At 38.7% G+C, this 15,612-nt stretch overlaps 1 long non-coding RNA gene across 1 annotated transcript in view; it reads left to right on the forward strand.

Moving 5' to 3' along the window:
- The window catches only part of LOC123329713, a 53,159-nt gene extending 38,185 nt beyond the window's left edge, over nt 1-14,974 (forward strand). The window contains exon 3 of the long non-coding RNA XR_006545247.1: nt 14,407-14,974. This is a non-coding gene — a long non-coding RNA (uncharacterized LOC123329713). The remainder of the gene's footprint in view (nt 1-14,406) is intronic.
- Nucleotides 14,975-15,612: the final 638 nt, after the last annotated feature.

Below are 15,612 nucleotides of genomic sequence, written 5' to 3' on the forward strand. Positions count from 1 at the left end.
TGTTGACATATTCAGATCCATCTGCTCGCAACTCATTATTATAAGGCAATTCTTCTGTCTTTTCTTGATTTCCTCTGACAACCTGGAACTTCCCAGAAGTGCAGCTAGTGCTGGGCAGCAGTGAAGCTCACTGTTTAAAACTGGAATAAAGAATAGGTCTGTTGTTTCAGACTGGTCACTTCTGAGATTCTGGCTGTTGTTGGCAGTATACATCTAAATAAAAAGACTTCCTGACTTAGGTCATTACTTCTTTAATGGTTGACCCATCCTAGGAATGCCCACAAGCCACCTTCATACTTTCATACCTTTTACCATAAAACTAAAGAGACTAGCGTGGATGAAAGTCATTTCTGTCTGGGACTATGGAGTTGCCTTCCTGCCTTAATTTCTCTTCATATTCTCAGTCATCATAAAACTACTAAGAAACCTAATATGAAACTTCAGGCGTGACTCATGTATCTCCACATCCCTTTCAAAACTCTTAGAGAACAGAATAATTGTTATCTTATCCCCAAGAAATTTTGTTTTTCTGGATAGTCTCTTCTGAAATTTGTGAACATCTTAGATGGTCCAGTTTCACCCTTATTTTACTTATATTCTCAGTATAATCTTGATGTCCTTTCTTCTGCATTCAAACTGCAAGGACGAACAAACAGAAAGAGATGGTGGTTGATTCCCAGGGGGAGGCTTGCCCTCTGTACTATGATGACCTTTGAAATCCTTACTTGTCATTGAAGGCACCATTGGCTGCCTGGCTACCATTCAGTCTTGAGTTGCACCCAGATAAGAGCCTTTCCTGATACGGGACTATCACCTTAACATGACATTTCCTTTCTTCTAAAAACTCCTGAGTAGGAATGTTGCTTTTTTCTCCTTTGAAATCTTGACCTCTCAGAGGAATGCATGCCTATCTATGGGACTCCATACAATGGTAGGCAATTGTCATCTGAGTATCTTAAGTGTACCTCAGTTTTAATTTTGTAAGAAAGACAGTGGGTGATTTCTACTCCTAGGAACCCTTCCTTTATTAGAATTATCTTCCTTGAGATATCTATTCATCTCAGGAAATACCATACAACCCAGAGTTAGTGTTTGTTTTACCAAGTTTCTACTGATATTCTTAATTGCTATGGAAGTGTCCCTATGACTAATGTAACATCATCCCATTTAAATTTCCTCAGGGCAATGGGAAATATTTTGCTTCCCAATTAGGTTGATCTCTTATGACACTCTAGCTCATTATGGGAGTGACCACCAGCACCAGGACTCCCACAGGTCATCCTATTTTAATGAATTTAAAAGACAGATGGTAAGAAAATATAACCTTTTCCTATCTGAATAACTAATTTGTAAAAACATCAAAAGAAGTTTGTAAAATGGAATGATTACAACTGAGTACTAAATCAACATTCTAAAGGACAAAGGATGAAATATCTGAAAGTCAAATTGGAGGGGGAAGTGAAAACACGTATTCACTATGAAAACTAGCCCACAACTCTTCTCTCTTTTTAATCTTGATGGGATTTTTATCTTAGGGACATCATTTCTTTCCCTGCCTTAGTATATTGAACATGTCCATTCCTCCCTTTCCCCTACCCACTCCCGTAGGTTTCAACAATTTGAATTGAAACGGAGATAGGCTGGTGTCTCCATTCATTTCCACATGCACCCTGGACCCCGTACAAGAATTTGACTATTGCTTTCTCTGCCTGCTTCTAATGCTGCATCTTCAGCATTTCTTCTCTCCCCTTTGCCAAAATAAGATTTCTGTTTCATAGAACATGATTTTACTTTGGATTTATAGCATCATCTTTCTCAAAAGAATATTCAGACCATGTGGGACACTACAGTTATATTCTCCATTGCACTGAGGAAGGAGCCTGAAGACAAAACCAACTGCATTTAGGAATTTTCAACTTTCCCACTTTTGTCAGTTCATGTTATATAAAAGGGAATAAATGGCACGTTAATTGTGCTCTCAGATGATACTAATTTGGGAATGTTGCAAAAACAGGAGAGAGAGAATAATGGCACTGCAGGGACTAAAGAGGCTTAGCTATGTGGGTGGGTGGAACCAAGTGAGTGCAAATCACCCCAGAAAAGGTTCCAAGTAATTTAAACCTACCTTGTGTTCATGTGCATGTGGGTTTATGTGGGTTTCTATATGCACCTGTTCGGTTACACTATTTATGTTTAAACACGTATAATTTTATGGAGAAAAAGCAAGCTAGCACTGGCCATAATAACATAGGGTACCTACTGCTTCCTCTCTGCAGTGATTTGGCCATGGTATTAGCTTGTATCAAATAAAAAGTTCCATTTTCTTATTTATAACATGAGGGGCTTGCATAAAATTCATGAGTCCTCCAGGCTTTAAAAGTACATGAATAAACATTTGAGTCATAGTTTCTATGGCATCTAGATTATAGAACATGGAACAATTTGGAAATAAAATATTGACTAAATTATTTCCTGATGCTCTTATTATTCAAGTGCCCCTTTATGACCTCTTTGCATCATCCCATTTTTCATCAGAAATTAACTTTGCTCAGGCTTGAGCCACACTGATGAATTCTGCCAAAAAGCTTACAAATATTTTGACCTCATGATACCGATGGGATGGGGGGCTTTCTTATTTGGAGGTAAAAGAGGGCACCAAAGTCAATATCCACAAGTTGATCTAAGGATGATCTGTCTAACTGTAGAAACTGAGCTGCACCCTGGGGAAATTTGATTATTATAAATGTAGGAAGTAAGAAATACCAAGAGGCCAATTACTTGAAATGGATGAGCTCCAAGTGGTTAGAAATAAGCAGAGTTTCTAGGACAGTAAGTTCACTGATACACTGATTCACTGCCCCAGGAGGATGCCACCTACAATACACTCAATATATACATCTCCCTCTGAGTCACTGCTTGATGAGGTTAGGACAGATTGGAATAGGGATCAAGAGACTAGAAAGGAGTGTGGTTGGACTGTTGTGTTTGAAAGCAAGGGAATGAAAAGATCCGATACACCAGAAAATTAAATTGTTTTCAAAACACAACTGAGCAGTATCTGCAGGTGGAACCTTGTCTGTTGAAAGGTACTTGGGTCTTTTGGAAAGAAATAGTTTGGGTTTTGATCTTTCTCTTACTAACTGGTTTGTAGGGAAACCTATTCAGAAGGAGCTACCAACTTAATCTAGTCCAGGGGATGACCAGTAATTACTGGTATCTCCTAGTGGCTGAAGGAACGTTGACATCTGTTATATAGAGCTGGCAGGGATCTTTAGGACTGAAGACTGTAGATCTCTATACTTCAAAATCACTGTGGATGGCGATTGCAGCCATGAAATTAAAAGACACTTACTCCTTGGAACGAAAGTTATGACCAACCTAGATAGCATATTCAAAAGCAGAGACATTACTTTGCCAACAAAGGTCCATCTAGTCAAGGCAGTGGTTTTTCCATTGGTCACATATGGATGTGAGAGTTGGACTGTGAAGAAAGCTGAGTGCTGAAGAATTGATGCTTTTGAACTGTGGTGTTGGAGAAGACTCTTGAGAGTCCCTTGGACTGCAAGGAGATCCAACCAGTCCATCCTAAAGGAGATCAGTCCTGGGTGTTCATTGGAAGGACTGATGCTGAAGCTTAAACTCCAATTCTTTGGCCACCTCATGTGAAGAGTTGACTCATTGGAAAAGACCCTGATGCTGGGAGGAATTGGGGCAGGAGGAGAAGGGGCTGACAGAGGATGAGATGGCTGGATAGCATCACCGACTCGATGGACATGAGTTTGAGTGAACTCTGGGAGTTGGTGATGGACAGGGAGGCCTGGCATGCTGTGATTCATGGGGTCGCAAAGTTGGACACAACTGAGTGACTGAACTAAATTGAACTGGTGCCCCATTGCAGGCTTCCCAGGTGATGCTAGTGGTAAAGAACCCACCTGCCAATGCAGAAGACATAAGAGATGCAGGTTCAATCCCTGGGTTGGGAAGATCCCCTGGAGGAGGGCACGGCAACCCACTCCAGTATTCTTGCCTGGAGAATCCCATGAACAGAGGAGCCTGGTGGGCTACAGTCCATGGGGTCACATAGGGTCAGACACAACTCAAGAGACTTAGCATGCACGCACGCATGCACGCCCCATTGCTCCTGGTGGCTCAGTTGGTAAAGAATCTGCCTACAGCGCAGGAGACCCTGGTTCCATCCCTGGGTTGGGAAGATCCTCTGGAGAAGGGAATGGCTATCCTCTCCAGTATTCTTGCCTGGAGAATTCTATGGACAGAGAGCCTAATGGGCTACAGTTCATGGGATTGCAGAGGGTCAGAAATACCTCATTAATGAGTGACTAATACTTTAACTTTCACACACTCCATTGCTCCCAATAGTTGGTCTTTAATATCTTTTACAGTTTTAGGGCATGACGAAAGGAACCCCGAATAAGTGGCTTCTTTTGTGTGTTTTTGCCTTTCTTCCACAAGTAAGTTCTTATTTTGTTAAAATCACTGTGGGTTGAGTCCATCATATTGGAAATTATTGGTTCTTTCAATCCCTTTATATTCCATGACCAAATAGCCCATCTTGAGGTTGCCTGAAACTCCAAAGGGTTTGCACATATCAAACCTCTCTGTTTTCATTGTCTGACATGAATCTGAGCAAGCTCTGGGAGTTGGTGATGGACAGGGAAGCCTGGAGTGCTGCAGTCCATGGGGTTGCAGAGTTGGACACAACTGAGTGACTGAACTGAGCCATACCTTTGAACATTGCCATCTATCTATGACCAATACACAGAGGAATAAATAAATGTGTTCTCATTGGCTTATTAGTCTGTAACATTTTTCAAAGCAAGTATAAAATAGGAAGGTATGATGATGATGAGAGGATGACAGATACTTCTTATTGGCTATATATTATGTGTAAGATATCTCTTTGTTGACTGCTCCCACAGACACCTACTTACATACTATTAGTTAATGCTATTCTTGCTTCTATTTTACAGTGTAGGAAACTAACTTGATGCAAAGAAATTAGCCAAATTTTCCAAGGCTACACATTTTTTATTTGCAAGTGTTGATACCCATGTCAAACTGGCCTAAGTCACTGGGAAATCCTTGGCCCACATTATTGCAATGTCTGTTGGTGGTTCTGTCTCCAGCCTAAGATGGATTCAGAGGCTTCAGTTATGAATACAAATTTGCTTTCCCTCCATATTTTGCTCTAATTTCTTTTGTATTTTTCTGTATCATTTTAACATAGACTCCCTCAATATGCTTTCAGTAATGGCCAGGATAGCTCTAAGCTTGTATTGCACTTTTAATGCGCAATTAGGAGAAAAGACAGAGCACCTCAATCTCTGTAGCTTCAGAAAAGGCCTCAGGATGGGTGCTGATGGACCAAATTTGGATCATGTACCCAATGAGCCAATCACTATGGCCCAAGTGGTGTAAAACTTCAGTTTAGTAGGGCATAGTTACATACCTCTGAAGTACAGACTGCGGAGGAGTGACCTGCATATAACTTACATATTTTTTTCCCTATCAAAGCAGGACTGTTCATACAGGGAGGGTTTAAGGAAGGGAATGCACATGAGTAGTCATAATTTATACATTTTAGCATCCTCTACTGTCAGTCAGATGGTGTGAGATCTAGGATTTAGAAATGGGTAGGTGGCTCAGACGGTAAAGAATCTCCCCACAATGCAGGAGATCTGGCTTCGATTCCTGGGTCTGGAAGATCCTCTGAAGAAGGGAATGACAACCCACTCCAGTATTCTTGCCAGGAGAATTCCATGGACAGAGGAGCCTGGTGGGCTATAGTCCATTTAGTCTCAAAGAGTCAGACATGACTGAACGACTAACACTTTTGCGTCCTGTCCATGGCTGTTTTACTGGTTGAAGTGAGATACGTGGTCCAGATCTACATGCATGAACTAGGGAAACACACTTTACCCACAGTGGGAGGAGGAGATTCAATAGTATGAATAATCTTGAGGTGCTTTGAAGAACCTAGAGTGAAAGTGAAAGAGAAAGTAAAAGCATTCAGATCTGTGCTATTTATTGTTTCAAATGCAACTTGTTAGAAAAGCAACTAGTAAACCTAGAAACCTAGAGGTCACAAGCCAAATGCAGGAAGTGTTGGTAGTGGAATTGAGATCATAAAATGGTAAATCTATGAAATAATATTACTTCCAACAGCCTCTGAGACATGGCTCATGTGTTGCAAGTCGCTTCAGTCATGTCTTACTCTGTGCAACTCTATGGACTGTAGCCCACCAGGCTCCGCTGTCCTAGGATTCTCCAGGCAATAACATTGGAGTGGGTTCGTGGCCTCCTCCAGGGGATCTTCCCAACCTAGGTCTCTTACATCTCCTGCATCGGCAGGCGGGTCCTTCACCTCTAGTACCACCTGGGAAGCCCCTGAAACATGGCTAATACATATTACTGTCTGACATGGATATGATAATCAAAATGCTCTTTTGTTTGTTGGTGGCGGTAGGAGGGGGAGAAAAATATTACGCTTTGGGAAAGTATTTTAAGCTAACATTGAAGGAGATATGGAACTCTGGAGTGAAAAATTGCTGTGACCACTGACAGCTGGGGAGCTAAATGCAACTGTTTGTTGAGGTGTGAAGTAATAGCTATCAAAGTCTTTTTATTCTAGCATCAATTCAGGACTCTGAGGCTTAATAGATAGATTATGTTCTACTGGCTTTATGCATGACTAATAGTTTAAATTCATTCTATTCAAAAGTTCTTTCTATTCATGAAGAGCTACAACCTGATTCTTTTTTTTTTAAACCAGTTTTATTTTTCCACCCTACCCCAAAGCCATGGAAAGCCAGTAAGGATGATTCTGACATTATCTGTGTTCAAGAAAAAGGCAATATTGTTCCTATAATTGAAACTGCAGACACTTATTATTATGAGAAAAAGGGTCAGAATTTCAGATGGAATTAAAAGTGATAAGTTCGTTTCATTATTGAGGGTGAGAGATGTTGAATACATTTGATTTTCTGTTCAATAAGAAGTAAATGTTTCATGTACCAGTGTACCTAGTATGGCTATAGGTACTTTGGAGGAAAAAAAAAATAGAAAAAATAGAAGGTACAATTTCTAACCATGGTGGAGCAAGAAAACTGCAAGTGGTAGTCGCTCAGTCATGTTTGACTCTTTGCCAGCCCTATGAACTGTAGCCCACCAGGCTCCTCTGTCCATGGAATCCTCCATGCAAGAATACTGGAGTGGGTTGCCATTCCCTTCTCCAGGGGATCTTCCCAACTCAGGGATTGAACACTGGTTTCCTGCATTGCAGGCAGTTTCTTTACCATCTGAGCCACCAGGGAAGACACTGGTGGAGAGAGAATATGCTCAAAAGGAAAGAGACGTGCTAGGAGTCAGAAATCCTGAATTTTACTAGGAACTAGATTTTGGAGTTTAAAGGGATCATATAGCCTTTCTAACTTTTTTAGGATGCTATTTCTTTATCTTGAAAATTGAACAGTTTATCTAGATTTACTCCAGTGACAGCTCTGGGTCAAACATCAGAGAAAGTTAAGGAGTTTTCCTGCCTAACTGGAAAGGCATAAGACATAAAGGCTTCATGTTTTCAGTAACTGTGTGTTGACTGCCTGCTAGCTTGTGGTAGGTTTTATTCTCGGTGTTGGGAATATGGTCATAAAAGAGGAAGTCTCTGGCCCTAGAGAGCTTAAATTCTGCTGGAGCGACTGTCAGTAAACAAGTAAGCAAATAATTATATGATTTAGTTTTCAGGTATTAATAAATACCATAAAAAACAGGTTTTGAGAGAGTAACTGGGCAGGAGAGTTTATTTCAGGTAATTAGGAAAGTCCTATCTAAAAAAAAAAAAAAAGGAAGTCTTATCTGAGAGATAGCAATGGAGAGTTGAATTAAATTATCAGATTAGTTTTGCAATTATTTTGGGAAAGATGATTATCTTTCTAGCAAATGCAGTGAGCCTGGGGTCAGACTGCATTTAGTATATTTAAGGAAAAGCAAAATCAATACCTTAATTACACAGCATAATCTAGATGTAACAAGATAAAGCATAAAGTGTATTCCGTGGCATGACGTAAAGGTGTGCTGAATTAATCAGAGGAGGAGGTGAGCTGAATGATGCCTGTGATCAAGTCTTTGTTTCATTTTTGTTGTCTCATTGGTCACCAAGTTCTGGGTATTTTAACTTCTTAACCTCTTGTATTCACCCCTCATTTTTATTCCAATATCTGGACTTGAACTTAGCTGGACTGTCCCAGATGGCTTTGAGTCATATTCTACCCCAAGTAAACCTAATTATATAATTCCACTTCTAAAAAAATATGTATTTTAGATGCATCCCTATCAGCCTCAGAAAAATCGTCAATTCAAACTACTTAGCATAAGATGACTTTTATGATTTGTCCCTGCTGACTTCTTTACCCTCCTCCAGTTCCAAAGTTCCCTACTTACTCTAATTCTGTGTCCGTGCTAAACTAGTTAATTTAGTAAAGCAGCAGAGGTAAAGAAGTGTTAGTCGCTCAGTTGCGTCCAACTCTTTGTGACCCCATACACTATAGCCTGCTAGGCTCCTCTGTCCATGGGATTCTCCTGGCAAGAATACTGGAGTGGGTTGCCACACCTTCCTCCAGGGGATCTGCCCAACTCAGGGATCAAACCGGCATCTTCTGCTTTGCAGGCAGATTCTTTACTGTCTGAACCACCAGAACCCCAATCTAGTAAATTACTCTAATAAATCTAGATTTACTTGTGACAACTCTGATTTCCAGAATGGCATGCTTCCCCATACGCTTATCTAAGATCTCTGTCCACCCTTCTGTCTAACTTCTTCCACATGTTTTAGGAACCAGTTTGGGTGTGTCTCTGTTGGAGTCTTTCCCTTAATGTTACAATCTGTTTCTGTAGCACTTAGTATGCTCTGAAAGTATGTAGAGGAATTGTCTTCTCATCACCTCATTTGCTTCACTAGACTGTGAGTTCCCTGCGAGTCTGGAAAATATTATTAATCTCTGTATTCCTGGCATCCAATTCAATGCGTGGCACCTGGTTCAATAAATGTTTCTAAAAATAATGAATGTGGGACATAATACATGGAGTATTTAATTTTAAGAGCCAGGGTGTGTCTTTAAACAAATCAGTTATTTTGCCCCATTTATTTCTCTTCCTTTCCTCCTGCTTTCCATATCCAAATTCATGTTTTTACAGAAATCCAAGTGATTGTTCCATAAACTGGTTTTTCAGGCTACATGAGAGAACCACATACCATGTGGAAGAGTGGTTTTTGTTAAGGATGAATGATTATTTTTTTATTTAAACTCTACTCATGGATGTTCCATTGGTGGGCACTATTATTGCATTAGCAGTCTTTTGAGTTATTTCATTTGCTCCCATGAACAACGAACATTTTGTTTTAGTATTTTCATGTATAGTTCGGCTCTTATGAAATGTGGCAGGATTAGTTTTCTCACTAAGGTAAATGGCCATAGATTAAGTTAGACTAAGAAGCATCTCATCATCTTTTTGATTGTTACCACCATAGTAATTTTTTCATATTGTTTCCCTGTGTCCTTTAATTACTGAGTATTGTTTTATCTTTTCCAAGAAGTGAAAATAAGGGAATCTGAGAGAAGTCTGTAGGTCTTTCCTACTGCTCTTCACAACCAGGGAGGTAGGTGGCTTTATCTCCGTTTTCCAGCTGACACAAATGAAAGTCAAAGTTTAGGGCAGCCAGTTGGTGGAAGCTATAGAAACGAACCTAAACAATCCTCTTTTTACTCAATCATGTTCCCTCATTAAAGAGTGACATAAAGCAAAAGGTCTAAATATTCCCATGTACAGTACCCCATAAAAATAACATATACATGTATATACAAAAATTAACTACATTCTGTAAACGGCAGACGTACCTTACTGAGAAGGTCTGGAAAATTATTAAGAAAACTTTCTGATATTAGCCTGAAGGCAATGATTCATAGATATCCACAATTTCTCTGAGCCAATTATGAACTCATATTTATAACAGAAAGTAAATTTAGAAACATGATGTAAGCAACATCTACAGCTGGAAGAATGAAATTATTGATTTATTTTGAAACAGCCTTTTCTGATTCATTATTACTAGTAAGAAAAACACACGGCAATGCTTGTTCTTGGCTTATTCACAGTGGTCAATGGCATCATCATTGTCAAAATTGCCTTCTTGAATGTGAAGTTGTTAGTGAATAGTCTAACATCTAATATTTATCGATCTCCTGCAATATTCCAGGTAGTGTGTTAGAGTATTCCTATTTATTATCAGTATATTCCTTAAGATGGGTGCCATTTTCTGACAAAAGAAGTCAGGGTTAAAAATAAGTAACTCATTCACGCTGTACCTACTGAAAAATGACAAGGCAAGACTTGAATCCAGTTCCTCTGACTAGGCAGGCAGAACTCTGACTTTGTTCTTTGTTAGAGTTCTAGAGAATGCACTTGAACTGAGCTCAAGTGCTTTTGTTCCAGATTTGGTACTGGCAGACTATGTGAATTCAGGCAAGTCACTTTCCTTCCTTGAGCTTGTTTTCTCTTTTGGTAAGGGGGATGGATGATAACAATGATTTCTGATGTGTCTTGCAACTGAAGAATTAAATGATTGAAATGCCAGAAATGAAAGCTCATTAACTCACAGCAGGATAATTTCCCAAGATCATCCTGGCATAAATATCAGTACTGTTATACCACAGTACTTTTTAAATTAAAATTTATTTTTACTTAATATTTAGGTTATTCTCCTAATTATCATCTCCTATAGAATTCCTTCAGAGTACTCATCATATTTTATTAATTCCGAATTAGGATGCACAGAATAGAGTGTGGAAATGTATTTATGGAATCTGCAGGACTGGATATTTAAATGAGAACTGTCCTTGAGGAGTAGGCATTCTCTTCCATATTTTTCCAGTGAAGAAATTACATCTTTGAAAGCTCAAAGGATGACATGAAATTTTCAGATAGATAGTTTGACTACTTGCAACACCGATTTCCTAGGTCTGGACTTGCCATGTTCTGGGGGTAAATATATTTATTTTACTGAAGCTTCAGTTTTAGCAGCACCTTCCTCTGTGAATTAGGAGAAAGATGATTAGTATCTTGTGATGTTTTATAAATCCAAGAAGAAGAAATTTGGCAATGACCATAATGGCTTGGAAGGTACTGATATAAGATAATTTTTTCAAATGCCAAAAGCTCTAGATATAGTTCCAGTTTCTTGATAGTTATTTTTCCTTGTCTCTGCATAAATATGTTCATAATGTACTGCATTCATTAGCTATATAATTATTTTTTGCTTCCAACTTAGAACAAAATTCATGAGAAAGGAGTTTCTCAGGGTGTGGATACAGATAATAAGGTAATGGTAATGAGGATTTCACCTGATTGTGTTTCTAGATTTACTGAAATATTCTCAGCATCCTCACCCTTCCCCCTTTCCTTGCCATCATCTTAACAGCAGTATGAAAAAGGATTGCTTGCATAAATCATTGGCTTGTACTAGTCTTTGTTCAGTCTCTCTATAGATATTATTTCATTAATTCTTCACTGTAATTCTAAAAGGAAAATACGGTTTTCACCACTACAAATGAGGAAACTGATTATGAGTGAGATTCAAGAGGGAGGGAATACGTGTGTACTTATAGCTGACTCGGGGCTTCCCTGATGGCTCAGATGGTAGAGAATCTGCCTGCAATGCTAGAGACCTGGGTTCAGTACCTAAGTCTGCAAAATCCCCTGGAGAAGGGAGTGGCTACCAACTCCAGTATTCTTGCCTGGAGAATTCCATAGACAGAAGAGCCTGGCTGCTACAGTCCATGGGGTTGCAAAGAGTCAGACACGACTGAGCGACTAACATCGTGTAACCTGCACATAGCTGACTCATGTTGTTGTACAGAAGAAACAAACACAGCATCATAAAGTGACTATCCTCCAACTTAACCCACCTCCCAGATTTACCTAAGAACACATAGGTCACTGGCCATTAAAAAGTGATCAAGTTCCTTTTGACTTACAAACTTACAATCTTTCCATGATGCTGTATTATCTGCAAACTGAAACACTCACAGCAGCATGATAGTCTTGCTGTCTTAGCAACATCTGTCTTCATAGGCAACCCCCAATTGCATGTCTATAATATATTTTTATGCATTTTTATTGAAGTAATTATCTATCTATACATCTTATCTATCAATTGCAATATATACAAATACATCCACAGCTCAGTAAAATTTTATAAAGTCAAAACATACATGCTACTAATATTCATATCAATATGTAGGAACTATCCTCATCCAGCAGAATTTTGTAGACAGTGCTTAATTCCCAAGCAATGGTGTGTAATGACATCTCTAAGGTATGGCCACCCAAGGAAGCTCTCTCAAGACTTAATGGTATAGGGTTTTTATTGAGAATGAGTCAGTAGGCATGGACCCACATGACTGTACTTGGTTACTCAATCTCTATTTCCAGCCCTACCAGAGGTCAGACTGATATAGTGTGTTGCAAAGCCCCCATCAAGATCACATCCTTAGCATAAACTATCTGGCATGGCTCATGGCCCTGGGTGTACGGATCCTCTAATCAGGAATAGTATTCCAAGGACTTAGAGGTTATCACCCAGGAGCCAGACCTTTCTTTGGAATGTGCACGGTTGAACACCTATGAATTAACTATTTGTTGCTAATTCTTTATTGCATACCAGGTCTCCTAAAAATAAATGTTCTTAGTCTTTGTTTACCTGAAAAATCTACTTTATTTTTGAAAGTTATTTCCATGGGATATAGAATTCTGGGCTTATAGTGTTTTCCTCTCTATATTCTAAATGTATCGCTCATTTCTCTTGCATAGTTTTGAATGATGAATCTACTGTAATTCTTATCATTGTACTTCTGTAGTTAATGTTTCTTTTTTCTTTGAGACTTTCAAGATTTAAAAGAAAAAAAATCTTGTGGTGTGATAATTATGTATCTAAATGTATGTGTGTGTCTGGGTACTCACATGCACATGTGCCTACATTTGCTCTATTCATCCTGCCTGGAATTTTCTAAAATTCTTGAAGTAATAATTAACATACCCAGCTTCCACATTTCTTTGATTGCTCTTTATAGTTTTTCCTTGCTTTTGTTATCAGTATTTTTATTATGATATAATATGATATGTCTAGATATCTTTTGTTATGTATATATACTGCTCTGGTTCACAATGTGTCTTGAGTCTGTGGTTTTCTCACTATTTTGTAGCAATCTCATCAGGCTGTGCCTTGTCTTCCTAGTGTTTATCCAGACTGGGGTTTGCTGAGCTTCCTGAAACAGTAGCTCTGAAGTTTTATAAAAGATTGAAAACTTTGATACATTAGTGACAAATATGAATTGACCTTTCCTCCTTTTTCTCTTCTCTACTTCTTGTGCTCTCCTATTTCAGACCACCCACAGGTCACTGAGACTCAAGTCATTTTTTCACATTTTTATTTCTTGTCCTTTCTTTCAAATATAACTTCCGTTGCCTTGTTTTCAAGGTTACTGGTCTTTTCTCCCACAGAATCTAATCTGCCATTAAGCTCTTCTAATGAATTTTCACTTGTATGTATCATGTGTTTTAGCTCTGCATGTTCTTTTGATTATTTCCCAGAGTTTGAATTTTTCTGTTTGCTAGGGTTCATATTTTTACTTCACATCTTTGATGATATTTACAAAAGCAGTTTTAAAGTCCTTGTCTTCTACTTCCATCATTTCTGTTATCTTGGGGCCTGATCTTACTCACTGATTTCTCTTTATTTATAAATGATACTTTGTGAGTACTTTGATATTTATAGTAACATTTGTCTGATTCATTGCATATCACTATTTTTGGGGAATATGTGTCACTATGCATATAATATTAAGGGTTTGGATATTTTTGGTTTGCTTTATCGATTGTGAGACAGGCTTGCCTGGTAAAGAATCTGCCTGCCAAGCAGGAGACATGGGTTCAAACCCTGTGTCAGGAAGATACCCTGGAGAAGAAAATGGCAACCAACTCCAGTATTCTTGCCTGGGAAATCCCAAAGACAGAGGAGCCTGGTGGGTTACAGTCCCTGGGGTCACAAAAGAGTCAGACATGACTTCTCGACTAAACAGCAACAACAACGATATAGATTGTGGGAATTTTGTTTTTGATGAGTAACTTAATTGTAGTTCAGCTTAATACTTTCAAATGCTCCTTTTGGAGCTCTCTGAATTTGTGTATAGAGTATATCTGCCATGTCCTATAAGACTTTCCATGATCTGGTTTATAACTGTGTCTTTTCTTCCGTATCCCATATTCGTTTGACTTTGTTTCATTTGTTTCAGGCAAATTTGCCTTTCTGCTATTCTTTTTTTTTTTTTTTTTTTGCAGGATCTTAGTTATCCAACCAGGGATTGAACTTGCAGTGAAAATGCTGAGTACTGAGCACTGGACAACCACAGAAATCCCCTTTTTGCTATTCTTAAAATTTGCCAAATTTGCTTCAGACTTGGTTCTTTATTCTTGCTTCTCTCTTGTCCACGATACTCCTGTTCAACTTGTTTTTAATACTTGTACCCTCACTTCAAGATTTGTTTTGTTGTTATCTCTTCAGAGTGTATTTCTCTGACTACCATTTTAAAAATAGATACCTTTCATTCTCTCACCTAATCACAATTTCCTTCCTTCCTTACTTTTTCTTCATAGCAAATGTTCCTACCTGGTATAATAAATTCATTTACCTAAAGCACCCTGCCTGTAACATGCACTCCTGAATTTTGTCTTTTTCATATGCATCCCAAGTGACTAACAGGATGCCTGGCACATTCAAAAAACATGTGTTGAATGAGTTAATAAATGATTTCCTAGTTTCTTATGCATCAGATAGTTAGGAAAATACCTACCCTGGAAATCTCATGTTTATTTTTCCTGAGTGTTAAATAAAATATTATCTGTGTTGTACATGTTTGTTATTTTTTAATATTCTCTTTCTATATTTGGGGAAATATTTGATTTACCTGTCTCAGGGGTAAACAAGGACCTATATACTGCTCTTGAAAGCAAAAGAATCAGATATTCATTTCCCCAGATATCTTAGGTTGGGCAACAGCTGTTCTGGTTTTATTGAAACTAAAGAGTTCCCTGATTTGTGAGGGTTTTAGTGCGCATATACTTCTGCACGATTTTGTAGAAATCACATCATGCTGTGCTTTGTTGTCTTCTTAGTATTTATCCAGATTGGGGTTTGCTGAGCTGCTTGAAGCAGTAGCTCTATAAGTTTTAGAAAAGATTGAACATTTTGCTACTACCTCGGAATCTGACTGTGTAGTGAGTGGTGTGAAGAAGTCAGTGGAGAATTCATTCCAGCCACAGCAGGAATATCCAGTGTCCAAGAACTGTGAGGAGGCAGCAGTGGTTCCTGGAGTTCAGTGCCAGTGGTGTTCTGACCAAACTCACCCTATATCACACTCTTCTCTGTGAAGTCAGCCATCTGCCTGCCTAATATTAAATATTTTCCCCAAACCTTCATTTCTGGTTAATTTAGTAAAGAGAAATTTCTGTTGCTTGTAGGCCAGAACCCTGGATGATATATTCTTT

This window comes from Bubalus bubalis, chromosome 16, assembly GCF_019923935.1.
Source record: "Bubalus bubalis isolate 160015118507 breed Murrah chromosome 16, NDDB_SH_1, whole genome shotgun sequence".
NCBI classification, from domain to species: Eukaryota; Metazoa; Chordata; class Mammalia; order Artiodactyla; family Bovidae; genus Bubalus; species Bubalus bubalis.